Raw genomic sequence first — 27,938 nt, forward strand, 5'->3', positions numbered from 1 at the left:
GCTGATGTCTAGACTGATTCTATGAGATGGTTTCCAGTCTGAATCTACAAGATGGCGTCTAGACTGATTCTACGAGCTGGTGTCCAGACTGACACTACGAGCTGGTGTCCAGACTGAATCTATGAGCTGGTCTCTAGACTGACTCTATGAGCGTTTGTCTAGATGGACTCTATGAGCTAGTGTCTAGACTGACTCTACGAGCTGGTGTCTAGACAGACTCTATGAGCAGATGTCCAGACTGATTCTACGAGCTGGTGTGTAGACTGACTCTACGAGCTGGTGTACAGTCTGACTCTACGGGCTGGTGTCTAGGCTGACTCTATGAGCTGGTGCCTAGACTGACTCTACGAGCTTTTATCAAGACTGAATCAATGAGCTGGTTTCTAGACTGACTCTATGAGATGGTTTCCAGTCTGAATCTACAAGATGGTGTCTAGACTGACTCTACGAGCTGGTGTCCAGACTGAATCTTCGAGCTGGTGTCCAGGCTGAATCTATGAGCTGGTGTCTAGACTGACTCTATGAGTGTTTGTCTAGATGGACTCTACGAGCTGGTGTCTAGACTGACTCTACGAGCTGGTGTCTAGACAGACTCTATGAGCGGATGTCCAGACTGCTTCTACGAGCTGGTGTGTAGACTGACTCTACGAGCTCTTGTCCAGTCTGACTCTACGAGCTGGTGTCTAGGCTGACTCTATGAGCTGGTGCCTAGACTGACTCTACGAGTCAGGTTTGGAGAGTAGCTAATGTTACCCCACTATTCAAAAAAGGTGGTCGAGAAAAAGCGGGGAATTATAGACCGTTAAGCCTGACATCGGTAGTGGGGAAAATGCTAGAATCTATTATAAAAGATGTAATAGCAGAGCATTTGTTAAGCAGTGACAGGGTCGGACAAAGTCAACATGGATTTACAAAAGGTAAATCATGCTTGACTAATCTACTGGAATTTTTTGAGGATGTAACTGGTAATATAGATAAGGGACAACCAGTGGATGTGGTGTATTTGGACTTTCAGAAGGCTTTCGATAAGGTCCCACATAAGAGATTAGCGTGCAAAATTAAGGCACATGGGATTGGGGGCAAGGTATTGACTTGGATAGAGCACTGGTTGGCGGACAGAAAGCAAAGAGTTGGAATAAACGGGTCGCTTTCCGAGTGGCAGGCAGTGACTAGTGGGGTACCACAAGGATCGGTCCTAGGACCCCAGCTGTTCACAATATATATTAATGATCTGGACGAGGGAATTGGATGTAATATCTCCAAATTTACAGACGACACAAAGCTGGGTGGGAGGGTAAGCTGTGAGGAGGATGTCGTGAAATTCCAGTACGATTTGGACAGATTGGGTGATTGGGCAGAAACATGGCAAATGCACTATAATGTGGATAAATGTGAGGTTATCCACTTTGGTGGCAAAAACAGGAAGGCAGATTATTATTTGAAAGGCAATAGATTGGGAGAAGGGGAAGTGCAAAGAGACCTGGGTGTTCTTGTGCACCAGTCGCTGAAGGTAAGCATGCAGGTGCAGCAGGCGGTTAAGAAGGCAAATGGTATGTTGGCCTTCATAGCAAGAGGGTTCGAGTACAGGAACAAGGATGTCTTGCTACAGTTATACAGGGCATTGGTGAGACTGCACCTTGAGTATTGTGTGCAGTTTTGGCCGCCTTACCTGAGGAAGGACGTTCTTGCCATGGAAGGAGTGCAGTGAAGATTCACCAGGCTGATACCTGGGATGGCAGGAATGACGTATGAGGAGAGATTGTGTCGATTGGGCTTATACTCACTGGAGTTTAGAAGCTTGAGAGGGGATCTCATCGAAACTTATAAAATTCTGTCAGGCCTGGACAGACTAGATGCAGGAAGGATGTTTATGATGGCCGGGGAGTCCAGAACCAGGGGCCATAGTCTAAGGATAAGGGGTAAGCCATTTAGGACTGAAATGAGGAGGAATTTCTTCACCCAGAGAGTGGTGAACCTGTGGAATTCTCTGCCACAGAGGGCGGTGGAGGCCAGTTCATTAAATATATTCAAAAAAGAGTTGGATATATTTCTTAAGGCTAAAGGGATCAAGGGATATGGGGAGAAGGCAGGGACAGGGTACTGAATTTGGATGATCAGCCATGATCTCATTGAATGGCGGAGCAGGCTCAAAGGGCCGAATGGCCTACTCCTGCTCCTATCTTCTATGTTTCTATGTTTCTATGAGCTTTTATCAAGACTGGATCAATGAGCTGGTTTTTAGACTGACTCTATGAGCTGGTGTCCAGTCTGAATCCAGCAGCTGTTGTACAGACGGACTCTACGAGCTGGTATCTGGACTGAATCAATGAGCTGGTGTCCAGTCTGAATCCAGCAGCTGTTGTACAGACTGGCTCTATGAGCTGGTATCTGGACTGAATCTATGAGCTGGTTTCTAGACTGACACTATGAGCTGGTGTCTAGACTGACACTACGAGCTGAAGTCCAGACTGAATCTAGGAGCTGGTGTCTAGACTGACTCTATCAGATGGTGTCCAGTCTGTCTTTACAAGCTGGTGTCGAGGCTGACTCTACTAGCTTTTATCTAGACTGACTCAATGAGCTGGTGTCTAGACTGTCTCTATCAGCTGGTGTCCAGTCTAACTCCAGGAGCTATTGTCCAGACTGACTCTACGAGCTGGTATCTAGACTGACTCTACGAGCTGGTATCCAGATTGACTCTATGAGCTGGTGTCTAGACTGACACTACGAGCTGATGTCCAACTGAATCTATGAACTGGGGTCTAGACTGATTCTATGAGCTTGTGTCTAGACTGACTCTACGAGCTGGTGTCTAGACTGTCTCTACTAGCTGGTGTCCAGTCTGACCCTACGAGCTGGTGTCTAGACTGACTCTACGAGCTGGTGTCTGGACGTACTCTATGAGCTGGTGTCCAGACTGACTCTATGAGCTGGTGTCTAGACCGACTCTATGAGCTGGTGTCTAGACTGACTCTACGAGCTGGTATCTAGTCTGACTCTAGGAGCTGGTGTCTAGATTGATTCTATGAGCTTGTGTCTAGACTGACTATACGAGCTGGTGCCCAGTCTGACCCTACGAGCTGGTGCCTTGACTGACTCTAGGAGCTGGTTTCTAGACTGAATTTACGAGCTGGTGTCTAGACAGACTCTACAAGCTGTTGTCCAGACTGACTCTATGAGCTGGCGTCCAGACTGACTCTGCAAGCTGGTGTCCAGACTGAATCTACAAGCTGGAGTCTAGACTGACTCTACGAGCTGGTGTCTAGACTGACTCTACAAGCTGGTATCCAGTCTACGAGCTGGTGTCCAGTCAGACTCTACGAGCTGGTATACAGACTGACTCTACAAGCTGGTCTCTAGACTGACTCTACGAGCTGGTGTCTAGACTGAATCTACGAGCCGGTGTCTAGACTGACTCTACGAGCTGAGGTCCAGACTGACTCTACGAGCTGGTGTCTAGACTGATTCTATGAGCTGGTGTCTAGGCTGACTCTATGAGCTGGTGTCCAGTCTGAATCTAGGAGCTGGTTTCTAGACTGATTCTATGAGCTGATGTCTAGACTGATTCTATGAGATGGTTTCCAGTCTGAATCTACAAGATGGTGTCTAGACTGATTCTACGAGCTGGTGTCCAGACTGACTCTACGAGCTGGTGTCCAGACTGAATCTATGAGCTGGTGTCTAGACTGACTCTATGAGCGTTTGTCTAGATGGACTCTATGAGCTGGTGTCTAGACTTACTCTTTGATCTGGTGTCTAGACTGACACTATGAGCTGGTGTCTAGACTGACTCAACGAGCTGGTATCCAGACTGACTCTATGAGCTGGTGTCTAGACTGACTCTATGAGCTGGTGTCTAGGTTGCCTCTACCAGCTGGTGTCCAGACTGACTTTACGAGCTGGTGCCTAGACTGATTTTACGAGCTAGTGTCCAGAATGACTCTGCGAGCTGGTGTCTAGACTGACTCTGCAAGCTGGTATCCAGTCTACGAGCTGGTGTCCAGCCAGACTCTACGAGCTGGTATCCAGACTGACTCTACGAGCTGGTGTCTAGACTGACACTATGAGCTGATGTCCAGACTGAATCTACGATCTGCTTTCTAGACAGATTCTAAGAGCTGGTGTCTAGACTGACTCTACGAGCTGGTGTCCAGACTGACTCTACAAGCTGGAAACTAGACTGACTCTACGAGCTGGTGTCTAGACTGACTCTACAAGCTGGTATCCAGTCTACGAGCTGGTATCCAGTCAGACTCTACGAGCTGGTATCCAGACTGACTCTACGAGCTGGTGTCTAGACTGACACTATGAGCTGATGTCCAGACTGAACCTACGATCTGCTTTCTAGACAGATTCTAAGAGCTGGTGTCTAGACTGACTCTATGAGCTGGTGTCTAGACTGAATCTATGAACTGGTGTCTAGACTGACTCTATGAGCTGGTGTCTAGACTGACTCTATGAGCTGGTGTCTAGGTTGCCTCTACCAGCTGGTGTCCAGAATGACTCTACGAGCTGGTGCCTAGACTGATTTTACGAGCTAGTGTCCAGAATGACTCTACAAGCTGGTATCCAGACTGACTCTACGAGCTGGTGTCTAGACTGACACTATGAGCTGATGTCCAGACTGAATCTACGATCTGCTTTCTAGACAGATTCTAAGAGCTGGTGTCTAGACTGACTCTATGAGCTGGTGTCCAGTCTGACCCTACGAGCTGGTGTCTAGACTGAATCTGCGAGCTGGTGCCTAGACTGATTCTACGAGCTGGTGTCTAGGCTGAATCTACAAGATGGTGACTACACTGACACTACGAGCTGGTGTCTAGACTGAATTTACGAGCTGGTGTCTAGACAGACTCTACAAGCTTGTGTCCAGACTGATTCTGCGAGTTGGTGTCCAGACTGAACCTACAAGCTGGATTCTAGACTGATTCTATGTGCTGGTGTCTGGACTGAATCTACGAGCTGGTGTCTAGACTGACTCTAATAGCTGGTGTCTAGACTGACTCTACGAACCGGTGTCCAGACTGACTCCACGAGCTGGTGTCTAGACTGAATCTATGAGCTGATGCCCAGACTGAATCTACGAGCTGGTGTCTAGACTGATTCTATGAGCTGATATCTGGACTGACTCCATGAGATGGTTTCCTGTCTGAATCTACAAGATGGTGTCTAAACTGACTCTACGAGCTGGTGTCTAGACCGACTCTACCATCTGGTGTCTAGACAGATTCTATGAGCTGATGTCCAGACTGATTCTATGAGCTGGTGTCCAGTCTGTCTTTACAAGCTGGTGTCTAGGCTGACTCTACGAGCTGGTGTCCAGACTGACTCAATAGCTTTTATCTAGACTGACTCAATGAGCTGGTGTCTAGACTGTCTCTATCAGCTGGTGTCCAGTCTAACTCCAGGAGCTAGTGTCCAGACTGACCCTACGAGCTGGTATCTAGACTGACTCTACGAGCTGGTATCCAGACTGATTCTATGAGCTGGTGTCTAGACTGACACTAGGAGCTGATGTCCAACTGAATTGACGAGCTGGTGTCTAGACTGATTCTATGAGCTTGTGTCTAGGCTGACTCTATGAGCTGGTGTCTAGACTGATTCTATGAGCTGGTGTCTAGACTGACTCTATGAGCTGGTGTCTAGGTTGCCTCTACCAGCTGGTGTCCAGACTGACTTTATGAGCTGGTGCCTAGACTGATTTTACGAGCTAGTGTCCAGAATGACTCTACGAGCTGGTGTCTGGACTGACTCTATAATCTGGTATCCAGTCTACGAGCTGGTGTCCAGTCAGACTCTACAAGCTGGTATCCAGACTGACTCTACGAGCTGGTGTCTAGACTGACACTATGAGCTGATGTCCAGACTGAATCTACGATCTGCTTTCTAGACAGATTCTAAGAGCTGGTGTCTAGACTGACTCTATGAGCTTGTGTCTCGGCTGACTCTATGAGCTGGTGTCTAGACTGACTCTATAATCTGGTATCCAGTCTACGAGCTGGTGTCCAGTCAGACTCTACAAGCTGGTATCCAGACTGACTCTACGAGCTGGTGTCTAGACTGACACTATGAGCTGATGTCCAGACTGAATCTACGATCTGCTTTCTAGACAGATTCTAAGAGCTGGTGTCTAGACTGACTCTATGAGCTGGTGTCCAGTCTGACCCTACGAGCTGGTGTCTAGACTGAATCTGCGAGCTGGTGCCTAGACTGATTCTACGAGCTGGTGTCTAGGCTGAATCTACAAGATGGTGACTACACTGACACTACGAGCTGGTGTCTAGAATGAATTTACGAGCTGGTGTCTAGACAGACTCTACAAGCTTGTGTCCAGACTGATTCTGCGAGTTGGTGTCCAGACTGAACCTACAAGCTGGATTCTAGACTGATTCTACGTGCTGGTGCCTCGACTGACTCTATGAGCTGGTGTCTGGACTGAATCTACGAGCTGGTGTCTAGACTGACTCTATGAGCTGGTGTCTAGACTGACTCTATGAGCTGGTGTCCAGACTGACTCCACGAGCTGGTGTCTAGACTGAATCTATGAGCTGATGCCCAGACTGAATCTATGAGCTGGTGTCTAGACTGATTCTATGAGCTGATATCTAGACTGACTCCATGAGATGGTTTCCTGTCTGAATCTACAAGATGGTGTCTAAACTGACTCTACGAGATGGTGTCTAGACCGACTCTACCATCTGGTGTCTAGACAGATTCTATGAGCTGATGTCCAGACTGATTCTATGAGCTGGTGTCCAGTCTGTCTTTACAAGCTGGTGTCTAGGCTGACTCTACGAGCTGGTGTCCAGACTGACTCAATAGCTTTTATCTAGACTGACTCAATGAGCTGCTGTCTAGACTGTCTCTATCAGCTGGTGTCCAGTCTAACTCCAGGAGCTAGTGTCCAGACTGACCCTACGAGCTGGTATCTAGACTGACTCTACGAGCTGGTATCCAGACTGATTCTATGAGCTGGTGTCTAGACTGACACTAGGAGCTGATGTCCAACTGAATCTACGAGCTGGTGTCTAGACTGATTCTATGAGCTTGTGTCTAGACTGACTCTACGAGCTGGTGTCTAGACTGACTCTACTAGCTGGTGTCATGTCTGACCCTACGAGCTGGTGTCTAGACTGACTCTACGAGCTGGTGTTTGGACGTACTCTACGAGCTGGTGTCCTAACTGACTCTATGAGCTGGTGTCTAGACCGACTCTATGAGCTGGTGACTAGACTGACTCTACGAGCTGGTGTTTGGACGTACTCTATGAGCTGGTGTCCTAACTGACTCTATGAGCTGGTGTCTAGACCGACTCTATGAGCTGGTGACTAGACTGACTCTACGAGCTGGTGTCCAGTCTGACTCTAGGAGCTGGTGTCTAGACTGATTCTATGAGCTTGTGTCTAGATTGACTCTACGAGCTGGTGCCCAGTCTGACCCTACGAGCTGGTGCCTAGACTGAATCTACGAGCTGGTGTCTAGACTGACTCTACAAGATGGTGACTAGACTGACTCTACAAGCAGCTGTCTAGACTGCAATTAGGAGCTGGTGTCTAGACTTACTCTACAAGCTGTTGTCCAGACTGACTCTACAAGCTGGTGTCCAGACTGACTCTACGAGCTGGTGTCCAGACTGACTCTACAAGCTGGAAACTAGACTGACTCTACGAGCTTGTGTCTAGACTGACTTTACGAGCTGGTGCCTAGACTGATTTTATGAGCTGGTGTCCAGAATGACTCTACGAGCTGGTGTCTAGACTGACTCTACAAGCTGGTATCCAGTCTACGAGCTGGTGTCCCGTCAGACTCTACGAGCTGGTATCCAGACTGACTCTACGAGCTGGTGTCTAGACTGACACTATGAGCTGATGTCCAGACTGAACCTACGATCTGCTTTCTAGACAGATTCTAAGAGCTGGTGTCTAGACTGAATCTATGAACTGGTGTCTAGACTGACTCTATGAGCTGGTGTCTAGACTGACTCTATGAGCTGGTGTCTAGGTTGCCTCTACCAGCTGGTGTCCAGACTGACTTTACGAGCTGGTGCCTAGACTGATTTTACGAGCTAGTGTCCAGAATGACTCTACGAGCTGGTGTCTAGACTGACTCTACAAGCTGGTATCCAGTCTACGAGCTGGTGTCCAGTCAGACTCTACAAGCTGGTATCCAGACTGACTCTACGAGCTGGTGTCTAGACTGACACTATGAGCTGATGTCCAGACTGAATCTACGATCTGCTTTCTAGACAGATTCTAAGAGCTGGTGTCTAGACTGACTCAATGAGCTGGTGTCCAGTCTGACCCTACGAGCTGGTGTCTAGACTGAATCTGCGAGCTGGTGCCTAGACTGATTCTACGAGCTGGTGTCTAGGCTGAATCTACAAGATGGTGACTACACTGACACTACGAGCTGGTGTCTAGACTGAATTTACGAGCTGGTGTCTAGACAGACTCTACAAGCTTGTGTCCAGACTGATTCTGCGAGTTGGTGTCCAGACTGAACCTACAAGCTGGATTCTAGACTGATTCTACGTGCTGGTGCCTCGACTGACTCTATGAGCTGGTGTCTGGACTGAATCTACGAGCTGGTGTCTAGACTGACTCTAATAGCTGGTGTCCAGACTGACTCCACGAGCTGGTGTCTAGACTGAATCTATGAGCTGATGCCCAGACTGAATCTACGAGCTGGTGTCTAGACTGATTCTATGAGCTGATATCTAGACTGACTCCATGAGATGGTTTCCTGTCTGAAGCTACAAGATGGTGTCTAAACTGACTCTACGAGCTGGTGTCTAGACCGACTCTACCATCTGGTGTCTAGACAGATTCTATGAGCTGATGTCCAGACTGATTCTATGAGCTGGTGTCCAGTCTGTCTTTACAAGTTGGTGTCTAGGCTGACTCTACGAGCTGGTGTCCAGACTGACTCAATAGCTTTTATCTAGACTGACTCAATGAGCTGCTGTCTAGACTGTCTCTATCAGCTGGTGTCCAGTCTAACTCCAGGAGCTAGTGTCCAGACTGACCCTACGAGCTGGTATCTAGACTGACTCTACGAGCTGGTATCCAGACTGATTCTATGAGCTGGTGTCTAGACTGACACTAGGAGCTGATGTCCAACTGAATCTACGAGCTGGTGTCTAGGCTGATTCTATGAGCTTGTTTCTAGACTGACTCTACGAGCTGGTGTCTAGACTGACTCTACTAGCTGGTGTCATGTCTGACCCTACGAGCTGGTGTCTAGACTGACTCTAAGTGCTGGTGTTTGGACGTACTCTACGCGCTGGTGTCCTAGCTGACTCTATGAGCTGGTGTCTAGACCGACTCTATGAGCTGGTGACTAGACTGACTCTACGAGCTGGTGTCCAGTCTGACTCTAGGAGCTGGTGTCTAGACTGATTCTATGAGCTTGTGTCTAGATTGACTCTACGAGCTGGTGCCCAGTCTGATCCTACGAGCTGGTGCCTAGACTGAATCTACGAGCTGGTGTCTAGACTGACTCTACAAGATGGTGACTAGACTGACTCTACAAGCAGCTGTCTAGACTGCAATTAGGAGCTGGTGTCTAGACTTACTCAACAAGCTGTTGTCCAGATTGACTCTACAAGCTGGTGTCCAGACTGACTCTACGAGCTGGTGTCCAGACTGAATCTACGAGCTGGTGTCCAGACTGACTCTACAAGCTGGAAACTAGACTGACTCTACGAGCTTGTGTCTAGACTGACTTTACAAGCTAGTGCCTAGAATGATTTTACGAGCTGGTGTCCAGAATGACTCTACGAGCTGGTGTCTAGACTGACTCTACAAGCTGGTATCCAGTCTACGAGCTGGTGTCCAGTCAGACTCTACGAGCTGGCATCCAGACTGACTCTACGAGCTGGTGTCTAGACTGACACTATGAGCTGATGTCCAGACTGAACCTACGATCTGCTTTCTAGACAGATTCTAAGAGCTGGTGTCTAGACTGACTCTATGAGCTGGTGTCCAGACTGAATCTACGAGCTGGTGTCTAGACTGAATCTATGAGCTGATGCCCAGACTGAATCTACGAGCAGGTGTCTAGACTGATTCTATGAGCTGATATCTAGACTGGCTCCATGAGATGGTTTCCTGTCTGAAACTACAAAATGGTGTCTAAACTGACTCTACGAGCTTGTGTCTAGACCGACTCTACCATCTGGTGTCTAGACAGACTCTATGAGCTGATGTCCAGACTGATTCTATGAGCTTGTGTCCAGTCTGTCTTTACAAGCTGGTGACTAGGCTGACTCTACGAGCTGGTGCCCAGACTGACTCTACTAGCTTTTATCTAGACTGATTCAATGAGCTGGTGTTTAGACTGTCTCTATCAGCTGGTGTCAAGGCTAACTCCAGGAGCTAGTGTCCAGACTGACTCTACGAGCTGGTATCTAGACTGAATCTACGAGCTGGTATCCAGACTGATTCTATGAGCTGGTGTCTAGACTGACACTAGGCGCTGATGTCCAACTGAATCTATGAGCTGGTGTCTAGGCTGATTCTATGAGCTTGTGTCTAGGTTGACTCTACGAGCTGGTGCCTAGGCTGACTCTACTAGCTGGTGTCATGTCTGACCCTACGAGCTGGTGTCTAGACTGACTCTACGAGCTGGTGTCTGGACGTATTCTACGAGCTGGTGTCCTAACTGACTCTATGAGCTGGTGTCTAGACCGACTCTATGAGCTGGTGTCTAGACTGACTCTACGAGCTGGTGTCCAGTCTGACTCTAGGAGCTGGTGTCTATACTGATTCTATGAGCTTGTGTCTAGACTGACTCTACGAGCTGGTGCCCAGTCTGACCCTACGAGCTGGTGCCTAGACTGACTCTACGAGCTGGTGTTTAGACTGACTCTACAAGATGGTGACTAGACTGACACTACAAGCAGGTGTCTAGACTGCATTTAGGAGCTGGTGTCTAGACTTACTCTACAAGCTGTTGTCCAGACTGACTCTACAAGCTGGTCTCCAGACTGACTCTACGAGCTGGTGTCCAGACTGACTCTACAAGCTTGAAACTAGGCTGGCTCTATGAGCTTGTGTCTAGACTGAATTTACGAGCTGGTGCCTAGACTGATTTTATGAGCTGGTGTCCAGAATGACTCTACGAGCTGGCGTCTAGACTGACTCTACAAGCTGGTATCCAGTCTACGAGCTGGTGTCTAGTCAGACTCTATGAGCTGGTATCCAGACTGACTCTACGAGCTGGTGTCTAGACTGACACTATGAGCTGATGTCCAGACTGAATCTACGATCTGCTTTCTAGACAGATTCTAAGAGCTGGTGTCTAGACTGACTCTATGAGCTGGTGTCCAGTCTGACCCTATGAGCTGGTGTCCAGTCTGACCCTAGGAGATGGTGTCTAGACTGAATCTGCGAGCTGGTGCCTAGAATGATGCTATGAGCTGGTGTCTAGACTGAATCTACAAGATGGTGATGACACTGACTCTACGAGCTGGTGTCTAGACTGAATTTATGAGCTGGTATCTAGACAGACTCTACAAGCTTGTGTCCAGACTGATTCTACGAGTTGGTGTCCAGACTGAACCTACAAGCTGGATTCTAGACTGATTCTACATGCTGGTGCCTAGACTGACTCTATGAGCTGGTGTCTAGACTGAATCTACAAGCTTGTGTCTAGACTGACTCCATGAGCTGGTGTCTAGACTGACTCTATGAGCTGGTGTCCAGACTGATTCCACGACCTGGTGTCTAGACTGAATCTATGAGCTGATGCCCAGACTGACTCCATGAGCTGGTATCTAGACTGACTCCATGAGATGGTTTCCTGTCTGAATCTACAAGATGGTTTCTAAACTGACTCTACGAGCTGGTGTCTAGACCGACTCTACCATCTGGTGTCTAGACAGATTCTATGAGCTGATGTCCAGACTGATTCTATGAGCTGGTGTCCAGTCTGTCTTTACAAGCTGGTGTCTAGGCTGACTCTACGAGCTGGTGTCCAGACTGATTCTATGAGCTGGTGTCTAGACTGACTGTCCGAGCTGAGGTCCAGACTGGCTCTATGAGATGGTGTCTAGACTGACTCGCTGAGCTGTTGTGCTCTTGACTCAAGAGCTGGTGTCCAGACTAAATCTACGAGCTTTGGTCTAGACTGACTCTACAAGCTGGTGTCAAGACTGATTTTACAAACTGGTGTCTAGACTGTCTCTAAAAGCTGGTGTCTAGATGGACTCTACAAGCTGTTGTCCAGAATGACTCTGCGAGCTGGTGTCTAAACTGTCACTATGACCTGGTGTCCAGACAGACTCTACAAACTTTTTTCTAGACTGACTCAATGAGCGGGTGTCTAGACTGACTCTACAGGCTGGTGGGCAGGCAGACTCTATGAGCCTTTGTCTAGACTGAATCAATGAGCTGGTGTCTAGACTGACTCTATGAGATGGTGTCCAGTCTGACTCTACGAGCTGGTATCCAGACTGATTCAATGAGCTGGTGTCTAGACTGAAGCTACAAGCTGGTTTCCAGACTGACTCTACGAGCTGGTGTCTAGACTGACTCTACGAACTGGAGTCTAGACTGACTCTACAAGCTGGTGTCTTGACGTACTCTACGAGGTGGTGTCCAGACTGATTCTATGAGCTGGTGTCTAGACCGACTCTATGAGCTGCTGTCTAGACTGAATCTATGAGCTGGTGTCCAGTCTGACTCTCGGAGCTGGTGTCTAGACTGACTCTACGAGCTGATGTCTAGACTGACTCTATGAGCTGGTGTCCAGTCTGACTCTACAAGCTGGTGTCTAGGCTGGCTCTACGAGCTGGTGCCCAGACTGACTCTACGAGCTTTTACCTAGACTGACTCAATAAGCTGGTGTCTAGACTGAATCTATGAGCTGGTGTCCAGTCTGACTCTACGAGCTGGTATCCAGACTGAAGCTATGAGCTGGTGTCTAGACTGACTCTGCGAGCTGATGTCCAGGCTGGCTCTTTGAGTTGGTATCTACACTGACACTATGAGCTGGTGTCTAGACTGACTCTACGATCTGGAGTCTAGACTGACTCTACGAGCTGGTTTCTTGACGTACTCTACGAGGTGGTGTCCAGACTGACTCTATGAGCTGGTGTCTAGACCGACTCTATGAGCTGGTGTCTAGACTGATTCTATGAGCTAGTGTCCAGTCTGACTCTCGGAGCTGGTGTCTAGACTGACACTACGAGCTGGTGTCTAGACTGACTCTACAAGATGGTGTCTAGACTGGCTCTATGAGCTGGTGTCTAGACTGAGGCTATGAGCTGATGTCTAAACTGACTCTGCGAGCTGATGTCCAGACTGACTCTTTGAGCTGGTATCTATACTGACACTATGAGCTGGTGTCTAGACTGACTCTACGAGCTGATGTCAAGACTGACTCTACGAGCTGGTGTCTGGACTGATTCTATGAGCTGGTGTCTAGGCTGACTCCACGAGCTGGTGTCCAGTCTAACCCTACGAGCTGGTGTCTAGACTGACTCTACGAGCTGGTGTCCAGTCTGACTCTAGGAGCTGGTGTATAGACTGATTATATGATCTGATGTCTAGACTGAATCTGTGAGATGGTTTCCAGGCTGAATCTACAAGATGGTGTCTAGACTGAATCTACAAGCTAGTGTCTAGACTGACTGCATGAGCTGGTGTCTAGACTGACTCTACGAGCTGGTGTCCAGACTGAATCTATGAGCTGGTGTCCAGACTGATTCTATGACATTTTGTTTAGATGGACTCAATGAGCTGGTGTCTAGACTGACTCTACGAGCTGGTGTTTAGACAGACTCTACGAGCTGATGTCCAGACTGATTCTACGAGCTGATGTCTAGACTGACTCTACGAGCTGGTGTCCAGTCTGATTCTACGAGCTGTAGTCTAGGCTGATTCTACGAGCTTGTGCCCAGACTGAATCTATGAGCATTTATGTAGACTGACTCAATGAGCTGGTGTCTAGACTGACTCTATGAGCTGGTGTCCAGTCTGACTCGAGGAGTTGGTGTCCAGACTGACTCTACGAGCTGGTATCCAGACTGACTCTACGAACTGGTGTCCAGACTGAATCTATGAGCTGGTGTCTAGACTGACTCTATGAGCTTTTGTCTAGATGGACTCTACGAGCTGGTGTCTAGACTGACTCTACGAGCTGGTGTCTAGACAGACTCTATGAGCTGATGTCCAGACTGATTCTATGAGCTGGTGTCCAGACTGACTCTATGAGCTTGTGTCCAGTCTGATTCTACAAGCTGGTGTCTAGGCTGACTCTACGAGCTGGTGCCCAGACTGACTCTACGAGCTTTTACCTAGACTGACTCAATAAGCTGGTGTCTAGACTGAATCTATGAGCTGGTGTCCAGTCTGAATCTACGAGCTGGTATCCAGACTGAAGCTATGAGCTGGTGTCTAGACTGACACTCCGAGCTGATGTCCAGACTGATTCTACGAGCTGGTGTCCCGTCTGACCCAATGAGCTGGTGCCTAGATGACTCTACGAGCTGGTGTCTAGACTGACTCTACAAGATGGTGACTAGTCTGACTCTACAAGCTGGTGCCTAGACTGAATTTACGAGCTGGTGTCTAGCCTGACTCGACAAGCTGCTGTCCAGACTGACTCTACAAGCTGGTGTCCAGACTAACTTTACGAGCTGGTGTCCAGACTGACTCTACAAGCTGGAAACTAGACTGAAACTACGAGCTGGTGACTGGACTGACTCTACAAGCTGTTGTCGAGACTGACTCTATGAGCTGGTGTCTAGACTGAATCTACAAGCTAATGTCTAGAGTGACTCTACGAACTGATTAATAGACTGACACTATGAGCTGGTGTCTAGACTGACAGTATGAGCTGGTGTCTAGACTGAATCAACGAGCTGGTGCCCAGCCTGACTGTATGAGCTGGTGTCTAGACTGACTCTACAAGCTGGTGTCCAACCTGACTCTACGAGCTGGTGTCTAGACTGACCCTATGAGCTGGTGTCCAGTCGATGAGCTGGTGTCCAGTCTGACTCAACGAGCTGGTGTCTACATTGTCTCTACGTGCTGGTTTCCAGACTGAATCTATGAGCTGGTGTCTAGACTGATTCTACGAGCTGATGTCCAGACTAACTCTATGAGCTGGATTCTAGACTGACTCTATGAGCTGGTGTCCAGTCGATGAGCTGGTGTCCAGTCTGACTCAACGAGCTGGTGTCTACATTGTCTCTACGTGCTGGTTTCTAGGCTGAATCTACGAGCTGGTGTCTAGACTGATTCTACGAGCTGATGTCCAGACTGACTCTATGAGCTGGTGTCTAGACTGGCTCTACGAGCTGGTGTCCAGTCTATGAGCTGGTGTCCAGTCAGACTCTACAAGCTGTTGTCCAGTCTGACCCAACGAGCTGGTGCAAAGACTGACTCTACGAGCTGGTGTCTAGACTGGCTCTACGAGCTGGTGTCCAGTCTATGAGCTGGTGTCCAGTCAGACTCTACAAGCTGGTGTCCAGTCTGACCCAACGAGCTGGTGCAAAGACTGACTCTACGAGCTGGTGTCTAGACTGACTCTACAAGATGGTGACTAGACTGACTCTACAAGCTGGTGCCTATACGGAATTTACTAGCTCGTGTCTAGACTGACTCTATGAGCTGGTGTCTTGATGTACTCTACGAGGTGGCGTCCAGACTGACTCTATGAGCTGGTGACTAGACCGACTCTATGAGCTGGTGTCTAGACTGACTCTACGAGCTGGTGTCCAGTCTGACTCTCGGAGCTGGTGCCTAGACTGACTCTACGAGCTGATGTCTTAACTGACTCTATGAGCTGGTGTCTAAACTGACACTATGAGCTGGTTTCTAGACTGACTCTAAAAGATGGTGTCTAGACTGAATCTACAAGCTAGTGTCTAGACCGACTGTATGAGCTGGTGTCTAGACTGAATCTACGAGCTGGTGTCTAGACTGAATCTACGAGCTGGTGTCCAGACTGAATCTACGAGCTGGTGTCCAGACCGATTCTATGACCTTTTGTTTAGATGGACTCAACGAGCTGGTTTCTAGACTGGCTCTATGAGATGGTGTCTAGACTGACTCTGCGAGCTGATGTCCAGACTGACACTTTGAGCTGGTATCTACACTGACACTATGAGCTGGTGTCTAGACTGAATCTACAAGATGGTGATGACACTGACTCTACGAGCTGGTGTCTAGACTGAATTTATGAGCTGGTATCTAGACAGACTCTACAAGCTTGTGTCCAGACTGATTCTACGAGTTGGTGTCCAGACTGAACCTACAAGCTGGATTCTAGACTGATTCTACATGCTGGTGCCTAGACTGACTCTATGAGCTGGTGTCTAGACTGAATCTACAAGCTTGTGTCTAGACTGACTCCATGAGCTGGTGTCTAGACTGACTCTATGAGCTGGTGTCCAGACTGATTCCACGACCTGGTGTCTAGACTGAATCTATGAGCTGATGCCCAGACTGACTCCATGAGCTGGTATCTAGACTGACTCCATGAGATGGTTTCCTGTCTGAATCTACAAGATGGTTTCTAAACTGACTCTACGAGCTGGTGTCTAGACCGACTCTACCATCTGGTGTCTAGACAGATTCTATGAGCTGATGTCCAGACTGATTCTATGAGCTGGTGTCCAGTCTGTCTTTACAAGCTGGTGTCTAGGCTGACTCTACGAGCTGGTGTCCAGACTGATTCTATGAGCTGGTGTCTAGACTGACTGTCCGAGCTGAGGTCCAGACTGGCTCTATGAGATGGTGTCTAGACTGACTCGCTGAGCTGTTGTGCTCTTGACTCAAGAGCTGGTGTCCAGACTAAATCTACGAGCTTTGGTCTAGACTGACTCTACAAGCTGGTGTCAAGACTGATTTTACAAACTGGTGTCTAGACTGTCTCTAAAAGCTGGTGTCTAGATGGACTCTACAAGCTGTTGTCCAGAATGACTCTGCGAGCTGGTGTCTAAACTGTCACTATGACCTGGTGTCCAGACAGACTCTACAAACTTTTTTCTAGACTGACTCAATGAGCGGGTGTCTAGACTGACTCTACAGGCTGGTGGGCAGGCAGACTCTATGAGCCTTTGTCTAGACTGAATCAATGAGCTGGTGTCTAGACTGACTCTATGAGATGGTGTCCAGTCTGACTCTACGAGCTGGTATCCAGACTGATTCAATGAGCTGGTGTCTAGACTGAAGCTACAAGCTGGTTTCCAGACTGACTCTACGAGCTGGTGTCTAGACTGACTCTACGAACTGGAGTCTAGACTGACTCTACAAGCTGGTGTCTTGACGTACTCTACGAGGTGGTGTCCAGACTGATTCTATGAGCTGGTGTCTAGACCGACTCTATGAGCTGCTGTCTAGACTGAATCTATGAGCTGGTGTCCAGTCTGACTCTCGGAGCTGGTGTCTAGACTGACTCTACGAGCTGATGTCTAGACTGACTCTATGAGCTGGTGTCCAGTCTGACTCTACAAGCTGGTGTCTAGGCTGGCTCTACGAGCTGGTGCCCAGACTGACTCTACGAGCTTTTACCTAGACTGACTCAATAAGCTGGTGTCTAGACTGAATCTATGAGCTGGTGTCCAGTCTGACTCTACGAGCTGGTATCCAGACTGAAGCTATGAGCTGGTGTCTAGACTGACTCTGCGAGCTGATGTCCAGGCTGGCTCTTTGAGTTGGTATCTACACTGACACTATGAGCTGGTGTCTAGACTGACTCTACGATCTGGAGTCTAGACTGACTCTACGAGCTGGTTTCTTGACGTACTCTACGAGGTGGTGTCCAGACTGACTCTATGAGCTGGTGTCTAGACCGACTCTATGAGCTGGTGTCTAGACTGATTCTATGAGCTAGTGTCCAGTCTGACTCTCGGAGCTGGTGTCTAGACTGACACTACGAGCTGGTGTCTAGACTGACTCTACAAGATGGTGTCTAGACTGGCTCTATGAGCTGGTGTCTAGACTGAGGCTATGAGCTGATGTCTAAACTGACTCTGCGAGCTGATGTCCAGACTGACTCTTTGAGCTGGTATCTATACTGACACTATGAGCTGGTGTCTAGACTGACTCTACGAGCTGATGTCAAGACTGACTCTACGAGCTGGTGTCTGGACTGATTCTATGAGCTGGTGTCTAGGCTGACTCCACGAGCTGGTGTCCAGTCTAACCCTACGAGCTGGTGTCTAGACTGACTCTACGAGCTGGTGTCCAGTCTGACTCTAGGAGCTGGTGTATAGACTGATTATATGATCTGATGTCTAGACTGAATCTGTGAGATGGTTTCCAGGCTGAATCTACAAGATGGTGTCTAGACTGAATCTACAAGCTAGTGTCTAGACTGACTGCATGAGCTGGTGTCTAGACTGACTCTACGAGCTGGTGTCCAGACTGAATCTATGAGCTGGTGTCCAGACTGATTCTATGACATTTTGTTTAGATGGACTCAATGAGCTGGTGTCTAGACTGACTCTACGAGCTGGTGTTTAGACAGACTCTACGAGCTGATGTCCAGACTGATTCTACGAGCTGATGTCTAGACTGACTCTACGAGCTGGTGTCCAGTCTGATTCTACGAGCTGTAGTCTAGGCTGATTCTACGAGCTTGTGCCCAGACTGAATCTATGAGCATTTATGTAGACTGACTCAATGAGCTGGTGTCTAGACTGACTCTATGAGCTGGTGTCCAGTCTGACTCGAGGAGTTGGTGTCCAGACTGACTCTACGAGCTGGTATCCAGACTGACTCTACGAACTGGTGTCCAGACTGAATCTATGAGCTGGTGTCTAGACTGACTCTATGAGCTTTTGTCTAGATGGACTCTACGAGCTGGTGTCTAGACTGACTCTACGAGCTGGTGTCTAGACAGACTCTATGAGCTGATGTCCAGACTGATTCTATGAGCTGGTGTCCAGACTGACTCTATGAGCTTGTGTCCAGTCTGATTCTACAAGCTGGTGTCTAGGCTGACTCTACGAGCTGGTGCCCAGACTGACTCTACGAGCTTTTACCTAGACTGACTCAATAAGCTGGTGTCTAGACTGAATCTATGAGCTGGTGTCCAGTCTGAATCTACGAGCTGGTATCCAGACTGAAGCTATGAGCTGGTGTCTAGACTGACACTCCGAGCTGATGTCCAGACTGATTCTACGAGCTGGTGTCCCGTCTGACCCAATGAGCTGGTGCCTAGATGACTCTACGAGCTGGTGTCTAGACTGACTCTACAAGATGGTGACTAGTCTGACTCTACAAGCTGGTGCCTAGACTGAATTTACGAGCTGGTGTCTAGCCTGACTCGACAAGCTGCTGTCCAGACTGACTCTACAAGCTGGTGTCCAGACTAACTTTACGAGCTGGTGTCCAGACTGACTCTACAAGCTGGAAACTAGACTGAAACTACGAGCTGGTGACTGGACTGACTCTACAAGCTGTTGTCGAGACTGACTCTATGAGCTGGTGTCTAGACTGAATCTACAAGCTAATGTCTAGAGTGACTCTACGAACTGATTAATAGACTGACACTATGAGCTGGTGTCTAGACTGACAGTATGAGCTGGTGTCTAGACTGAATCAACGAGCTGGTGCCCAGCCTGACTGTATGAGCTGGTGTCTAGACTGACTCTACAAGCTGGTGTCCAACCTGACTCTACGAGCTGGTGTCTAGACTGACCCTATGAGCTGGTGTCCAGTCGATGAGCTGGTGTCCAGTCTGACTCAACGAGCTGGTGTCTACATTGTCTCTACGTGCTGGTTTCCAGACTGAATCTATGAGCTGGTGTCTAGACTGATTCTACGAGCTGATGTCCAGACTAACTCTATGAGCTGGATTCTAGACTGACTCTATGAGCTGGTGTCCAGTCGATGAGCTGGTGTCCAGTCTGACTCAACGAGCTGGTGTCTACATTGTCTCTACGTGCTGGTTTCTAGGCTGAATCTACGAGCTGGTGTCTAGACTGATTCTACGAGCTGATGTCCAGACTGACTCTATGAGCTGGTGTCTAGACTGGCTCTACGAGCTGGTGTCCAGTCTATGAGCTGGTGTCCAGTCAGACTCTACAAGCTGTTGTCCAGTCTGACCCAACGAGCTGGTGCAAAGACTGACTCTACGAGCTGGTGTCTAGACTGGCTCTACGAGCTGGTGTCCAGTCTATGAGCTGGTGTCCAGTCAGACTCTACAAGCTGGTGTCCAGTCTGACCCAACGAGCTGGTGCAAAGACTGACTCTACGAGCTGGTGTCTAGACTGACTCTACAAGATGGTGACTAGACTGACTCTACAAGCTGGTGCCTATACGGAATTTACTAGCTCGTGTCTAGACTGACTCTATGAGCTGGTGTCTTGATGTACTCTACGAGGTGGCGTCCAGACTGACTCTATGAGCTGGTGACTAGACCGACTCTATGAGCTGGTGTCTAGACTGACTCTACGAGCTGGTGTCCAGTCTGACTCTCGGAGCTGGTGCCTAGACTGACTCTACGAGCTGATGTCTTAACTGACTCTATGAGCTGGTGTCTAAACTGACACTATGAGCTGGTTTCTAGACTGACTCTAAAAGATGGTGTCTAGACTGAATCTACAAGCTAGTGTCTAGACCGACTGTATGAGCTGGTGTCTAGACTGAATCTACGAGCTGGTGTCTAGACTGAATCTACGAGCTGGTGTCCAGACTGAATCTACGAGCTGGTGTCCAGACCGATTCTATGACCTTTTGTTTAGATGGACTCAACGAGCTGGTTTCTAGACTGGCTCTATGAGATGGTGTCTAGACTGACTCTGCGAGCTGATGTCCAGACTGACACTTTGAGCTGGTATCTACACTGACACTATGAGCTGGTGTCTAGACTGAACCTATGAGATGGTGTCCAGTCTGACTCTACGATCTGGTGTCCAGACTGATTCTATGAGCTTGTATCTAGACTGATTTTATGAGCTGGTATCCAGACTGACTCTACGAGCTGGTGTCTAGACTGACTCTATGAGCTGGTGTCGAGACTGACTCTACGAGCTGGTGTCTGGACTGATTCTATGAGCTGGTGTCTAGGCTGACTCCACGAGCTGGTGTCCAGTCTGACCCTACAAGCTGGTGTCTAGACTGACTCTATGATCTGATGTCTAGACTGAATCTATGAGATGCTTTCCAGTCTGAATCTACAAGATGGTGTCTAGACTGAATCTACAAGCTAGTGTCTAGACTGACTGTATGAGCTGGTGTCTAGACTGAATCTACGAGCTGGTGTCCAGACTGAATCTATGTGCTGGTGTCCAGACTGACTCTATGACATTTTGTTTAGACGGCCTCAATGAGCTGGTGTCTAGACTGACTCTACGAGCTGGTGTCTAGACAGACTCTACGAGCTGATGTCCAGACTGATTCTACGAGCTGGTGTCTAGACTGACTCTACGAGCTGGTGTCCAGTCTGACTCTACGAGCTGTTGTCTAGGCTGATTCTACGAGCTTGTGCCCAGACTGAATCTACGAGCTTTTATCTAGACTGACTCAATCAGCTGGTGTCTAGACTGACTCTATGAGCTGGTGTCCTGTCTGACTCGAGGAGTTGGTGTCCAGACTGAGTCTACGAGCTGGTATCTAGACTGACTCTACGAGCTGGTATCCAGACTGACTCTACGAACTGGTGTCCAGACTGAATCTATGAGCTGGTGTCTAGACTGACTCTATGAGCTTTTCTCTAGATGGACTCTACAAGCTGGTGTCTAGACTGACTCTAAGAGCTGGTGTCTAGACAGAATCTATGAGCTGATGTCCAGACTGATTCTATGATCTGGTGTCTAGACTGACTCGATGAGCTGATGTCCAGTCTGACTCTACAAGCTGGTGTCTAGGCTGACTCTACGAGCTGGTGCCCAGACTGACTCTACGAACTTTTACCTAGACTGACTCAATAAGCTGGTGTCTAGACTGAATCTATGAGCTGGTGTCCAGTCTGACTCTACAAGCTGGTATCCAGACTGAAGCTATGAGCTGGTGTCTAGACTGAAACTCCGAGCTGATGTCCAGACTCACTCTACGAGCTGGTGTCCCGTCTGACCGAATGAGCTGGTGCCTAGATGATTCTACGAGCTGGTGTCTAGACTGACTCGACAAGATGGTGACTAGTCTGAATCTACAAGCTGGTGCCTAGACTGAATTTATGAGCTGGTGTCTAGCCTGATTCGACAAGCTGTTGTCCAGACTGACTCTACGAGCTGGTGTCCAGACTGACTCTACAAGCTGGAAACTAGACTGAAACTAGGAGCTGGTGTCTAGACTGACACTACAAGATGGTGACTGGACTGACTCTACGAGCTGTTGTCTAGCCTGACTCTATGAGCTGGTTTCTAGACTGAATCTATGAGCTAGTGTCTAGACTGACACTATGAGCTGGTGTCTAGACTGACAGTATGAGCTGGTGCCTAGACTGACTCAATGAGCTGGTGTCCAGCCTGACTCTATGAGCTGGTGTCTAGACTGACTCTACAAGCTGGTGTCTACCCTGACTCTGCGAGCTGGTGTCTAGACTGACCCTACGAGCTGGTGTCTAGACTGATTCTACGAGCTGATGTCCAGACAGGCTCTACGAGCTGGTGTCCAGACTGAATCTACGAGCTGGTGTCCAGTCTACGAGCTGGTGTCCAGTCTACGAGCTGGTGTCCAGTCAGAATCTACAAGCTGGTGTCCAGTCTGACCCAACGAGCTGGTGCCTAGACTGACTCTACGAGCTGGTGTCTAGACTGACTCTACAAGATGGTGACTAGACTGACTCTACAAGCTGGTGCCTATATTGAATTTACTAGCTGGTGTCTAGACTGACTCTACAAGGGGGTGTCCAGACTGACTCTACGAGCTGGTGTCCAGACTGACACTACAAGATGGTGACTAGACTGACTCTACAAGCTGGTGCCTATATTGAATTTAATACCTGGTGTCTAGACTGACACTACAAGATGGTGACTAGACTGACTCTACGAGCTTATACCTAAACTTACTCAATAAGCTGGTGTCTAGACTTAATCTACGAGCTGGTGTCTAGACTGACTCTGCGAGCTGGTGTCCAGTCTATGAGATGGTGTCCAGTCAGACTCTACAAGCTGGTGTCCAGTCTGACCCAAATAGTTGGTGCTTCGACTTACTCTACGAGCTGGTGTCTAGACTGACTCTACAAGATGGTGACTAGACTGAATCTACAAGCTGGTGCCTAGACTGAATTTACGAGCTGGTGTCTAGACTGACTCTACGAGCTGGTGTCTAGACTGACACTACAAGATGGTGACTAGACTGACTCTACAAGCTGGTGTCTAGACTGAATCTATTCGCTGGTGTCTAGACTGCATCTATGAGCTAGTTTCTAGACTGACCCTACCAACTGATTAATAGACTGACACAAGAGCTGGTGTCTAGACTGACAGTATGAGCTGATGTCTAGACTGAATCTATGAGCTGGTGTCCAGCCTGACTCTATGAGCTGGTGTCTAGACTGACTCTACAAGCTGGTGTCCACTCTGACTCTACGAGCTGGTGTCTAGACTGACCCTATGAGCTGGTGTCCAGTCGACGAGCTGGTGTCCAGTCTGACTCAACGAGCTGGTGTCTACATTGCCTCTACGTGCTGGTGTCCAGACTGAATCTACGGGCGGGTGTCTAGACTGATTCTACGAGCTGACGTCCAGACTGACTCTACGAGCTGGTGTCTAGACTGACTCTATGAGCTGGTGTCCAGTCTACGAGCTGGTGTCCAGTCAGACACTACGAGCTGGTATCCAAACTGACTCTACGAGCTGGTGTCCAGACTGAATCTACGAGCTGGTGTCCAGACGGATTCTAAGAGCTCGTGTCTAGACTGATTCTACGAGCTGGTGTCCAGTCTGACCCTACGAGCTGGTGCCTAGACTGGCTCTGCGAGCTGCTGCCTAGACTGACTCTACGAGCTGGTGTCTAGACTGAAATAATGAGCTGGTGTCTAGACAGACACGATAAGCTGGTGTCCAGACTGACTATACGAGCTGGTGTCCAGACTGACTCTACAAGCAGGAGCCTAGACTGACTCTACGTGCTGGTGCCTAGACTGAATCGATGAGATGGTTTCCAGTCTGAATCTCCAAGATGGTGTCCAGACTGACTCTACAAGCTGGTGTCCAGACTGACTCTACGAACTGGTGTCCAGTCTGAATCTATGAGCTGGTGTCTAGACTGGCTCTATGTGCTTTTGTCTAGATGGACTCTACGAGCTGGTGTCTAGACAGATTCTATGAGCTGATATCCAGACTGATTCTATGAGTTGGTGTCTAGACTGACTCTATGACCTGGTGTCCAGTCTGACTCTACGAGCTGATGTCTAGGCTGACTCTACGAGCTGGTGCCCAGACTGACTGTACGAGCTTTAACCTAAACTGAATCAATAAGCTGGTGTCTAGACTGAATCTATGAGCTGGTGTCCAGTCTGACTCTATGAGCTGGTTTCCAGACTGACGATATGAGCTGTGGTCTAGACTGATACTCCGAGCTGATGTCCAGACTGAATCTATGAGCTGGTGCCTTGACTGATTCTATGAGCAGGTGTCTAGACTGACTCTACGAGCTGGTTTCCAGTCTGACTGAATGAGCTGGTGCCTAGACTGACTCTACGAGCTGGTGTCTAGACTGACTCTACAAGATGCTGACTAGACTGACTCAACAAACTGGTGCCTAGACTGAATTTACCAGCTGGTGTCTAGACTGACTCTACAAGCTGTTGTCCAGACTGACTCTACAAGCTGGTTTCAAGACTGACTCTACGAGCTGGTGTCCAGACTGACTCTACAAGCTGGAAACTAGACTGAATCAACGAGCTGGTTTCTAGACTGACACTACAAGATGGTGACTAGACTGACTCCAGAAGCTGGTGTCTAGACTGAATCTATTCGCTGGTGTCTAGACTGCATCTATGAGCTAGTGTCTAGACTGACTCTACGAACTGATTAATAGACTGACACAAGAGCTGGTGTCTAGACTGACAGGATGAGCTGGTGTCTAGACTGACTCAACGAGCTGGTGTCCAGCCTGACTCTTTGAGCTGGTGTCTAGACTGACTCTACAAGCTAGTGTCCACTCTAACTCTATGAGCTGGTATCCAGATTGAATCTACGAGCTGATGTCTAGACTGACACTACGAGCTGATATCCAGACTGAATCTACGAGCTGGTGCCTAGACGGATTCTAAGAGCTGGTGTCTAGACTGACTCTACGAGCTGGTGTCTAGACTGACCCTATGAGCTGGTGTCCAGTCGACGAGCTGGTGTCCAGTCTGACTCAACGCGCTGGTGTCTACATTGCCTCTACGTGCTGGTGTCCAGACTGAATCTACGGGCGGGTGTCTAGACTGATTCTACGAGCTGACGTCCAGACTGACTCTACGAGCTGGTGTCTAGACTGACTCTATGAGCTGGTGTCCAGTCTACGAGCTGGTGTCCAGTCAGACACTACGAGCTGGTATCCAAACTGACTCTACGAGCTGGTGTCCAAACTGAATCTACGAGCTGGTGTCCAGACGGATTCTAAGAGCTCGTGTCTAGACTGATTCTATGAGCTGGTGTCCAGTCTGACCCTACGAGCTGGTGCCTAGACTGGCTCTGCGAGCTGCTGCCTAGACTGACTCTACGAGCTGGTGTCTAGACTGAAATAATGAGCTGGTGTCTAGACAGACACTATAAGCTGGTGTCCAGACTGACTATACGAGCTGGTGTCCAGACTGACTCTACAAGCAGGAGCCTAGACTGACTCTACGTGCTGGTGCCTAGACTGAATCTATGAGATGGTTTCCAGTCTGAATCTACAAGATGGTGTCCAGACTGACTCTACAAGCTGGTGTCCAGACTGACTCTACGAACTGGTGTCCAGTCTGAATCTATGAGCTGGTGTCCAGACTGGCTCTATGTGCTTTTGTCTAGATGGACCCTACGAGCTGGTGTCTAGACAGATTCTATGAGCTGATATCCAGACTGATTCTATGAGTTGGTGTCTAGACTGACTCTATGACCTGGTGTCCAGTCTGACTCTACGAGCTGGTGTCTAGGCTGACTCTACGAGCTGGTGCCCAGACTGACTGTACGAGCTTTAACCTAAACTGACTCAATAAACTGGTGTCTAGACTGAATCTATGAGCTGGTGTCCAGTCTGACTCTATGAGCTGGTTTCCAGACTGACGCTATGAGCTGTGGTCTAGACTGATACTCCGAGCTGATGTCCAGACTGAATCTATGAGCTGGTGCCTTGACTGATTCTATGAGCAGGTGTCTAGACTGACTCTACGAGCTGGTTTCCAGTCTGACTTAATGAGCTGGTGCCTAGACTGACTCTACGAGCTGGTGTCTAGACTGACTCTACAAGATGCTGACTAGGCTGACTCTACAAACTGGTGCCTAGACTGAATTTACCAGCTGGTGTCTAGACTGACTCTACAAGCTGTTGTCCAGACTGACTCTACAAGCTGGTTTCAAGACTGACTCTACGAGCTGGTGTCCAGACTGACTCTACAAGCTGGAAACTAGACTGAATCAACGAGCTGGTATCTAGACTGACACTACAAGATGGTGATTAGACTGACTCTATGAGCTGGTGTCTAGACTGAATCTACGAGCTAGTGTCTAGACTGACTCTACGAACTGATTAATAGACTGACACTATGAGCTGGTGTCTAGACTGACAGTATGAGCTGGTGTCTAGACTGACTCAACGAGCTGGTGTCCAGCCTGACTCTTTGAGCTGGTGTCTAGACTGACTCTACAAGCTAGTGTCCACTCTGACTCGATGAGCTGGTATGCAGATTGAATCTACGAGCTGATGTCTAGACTGACACTACGAGCTGATATCCAGACTGAATCTACGAGCTGGTGCCTAGACGGATCCTAAGAGCTGGTGTCTAGACTGACTCTACGAGCTGGTGTCTAGACTGACTCTATGAGCTGGTGTCCAGTCTACGAGCTGGTTTCCAGTCAGGCTCTACGAGCTGGTATCCAGACTGACTCTACGAGCTGGTGTCTAGACTGAGTCTACAAGCTGTTGTCTAGACTGATTCAATAGCTGGTGTCCAGTCTGACCCTATGATCTGGTGTCTAGACTGACTCTACGAGCTGGTGTCTGGAAGTACTCTACAAGCTGGTGTCCAGACTGACTCTATGAGCTGGTGTCTAGACTGACTCTATGTGCTGGTGTCTAGACTGACTCTACGAGCTAGTGTCCAGTCTGACTCTCGGAGCTGGTGTCGAGACTGACTTTACGAGCTGATGTCTAAACTAACTCTAAGAGCTTGTGTCTAGACTGACTCTACAAGATGGTGTCTAGACTGGCTCTACGAGCTGGTGTCTAGACTGACACTATGGGCTGGTTTCGAGCCTGACTCCAAAAGATGGTGTCTAGACTGAATCTACAAGCTAGTGTCTAGACTGACTGTATGAGCTGGTGTCTAGACTGACTCTACGAGCTGGTGTCCAGACTGAATCTATGAGCTGGTGTACAGACTGATTCTATGACATTTTGTTTAGATGGACTCAACTGAGCTGGTGTCTAGACTGACTCTACGAACTGGTGTCTAGACAGACTCTACGAGCCGATGTCCAGACTGATTCTACGAGCTGGGCTCTAGACTGACTCTATGAGCTGGTGTCCGGTCTGAGTCTACGAGCTGTTGTCTTGGCTGATTCTACGAGCTTGTGCCCAGACTGAATCTATGAGCTTTTATCTAGACTGACTCAATGAGCTGGTGTCTAGACTGACTCGATGAGCTGGTATCCAGTCTGACTCTACAAGCTGGAAACTAGATTGACTCTACGAGCTGCTGTCCAGACTGACGCTACAAGATGGTGACTAGACTGACTCTACGAGCTTATACCTAAACTTACTCAATAAGCTGGTGTCTAGACTTAATCTACGAGCTGGTGTCTAGACTGACTCTGCGAGCTGGTGTCCAGTCTATGAGATGGT

This window comes from Somniosus microcephalus, chromosome 11, assembly GCF_052327205.1.
Source record: "Somniosus microcephalus isolate GS21.2 chromosome 11, FLI_Smic_1.0, whole genome shotgun sequence".
NCBI classification, from domain to species: Eukaryota; Metazoa; Chordata; class Chondrichthyes; order Squaliformes; family Somniosidae; genus Somniosus; species Somniosus microcephalus.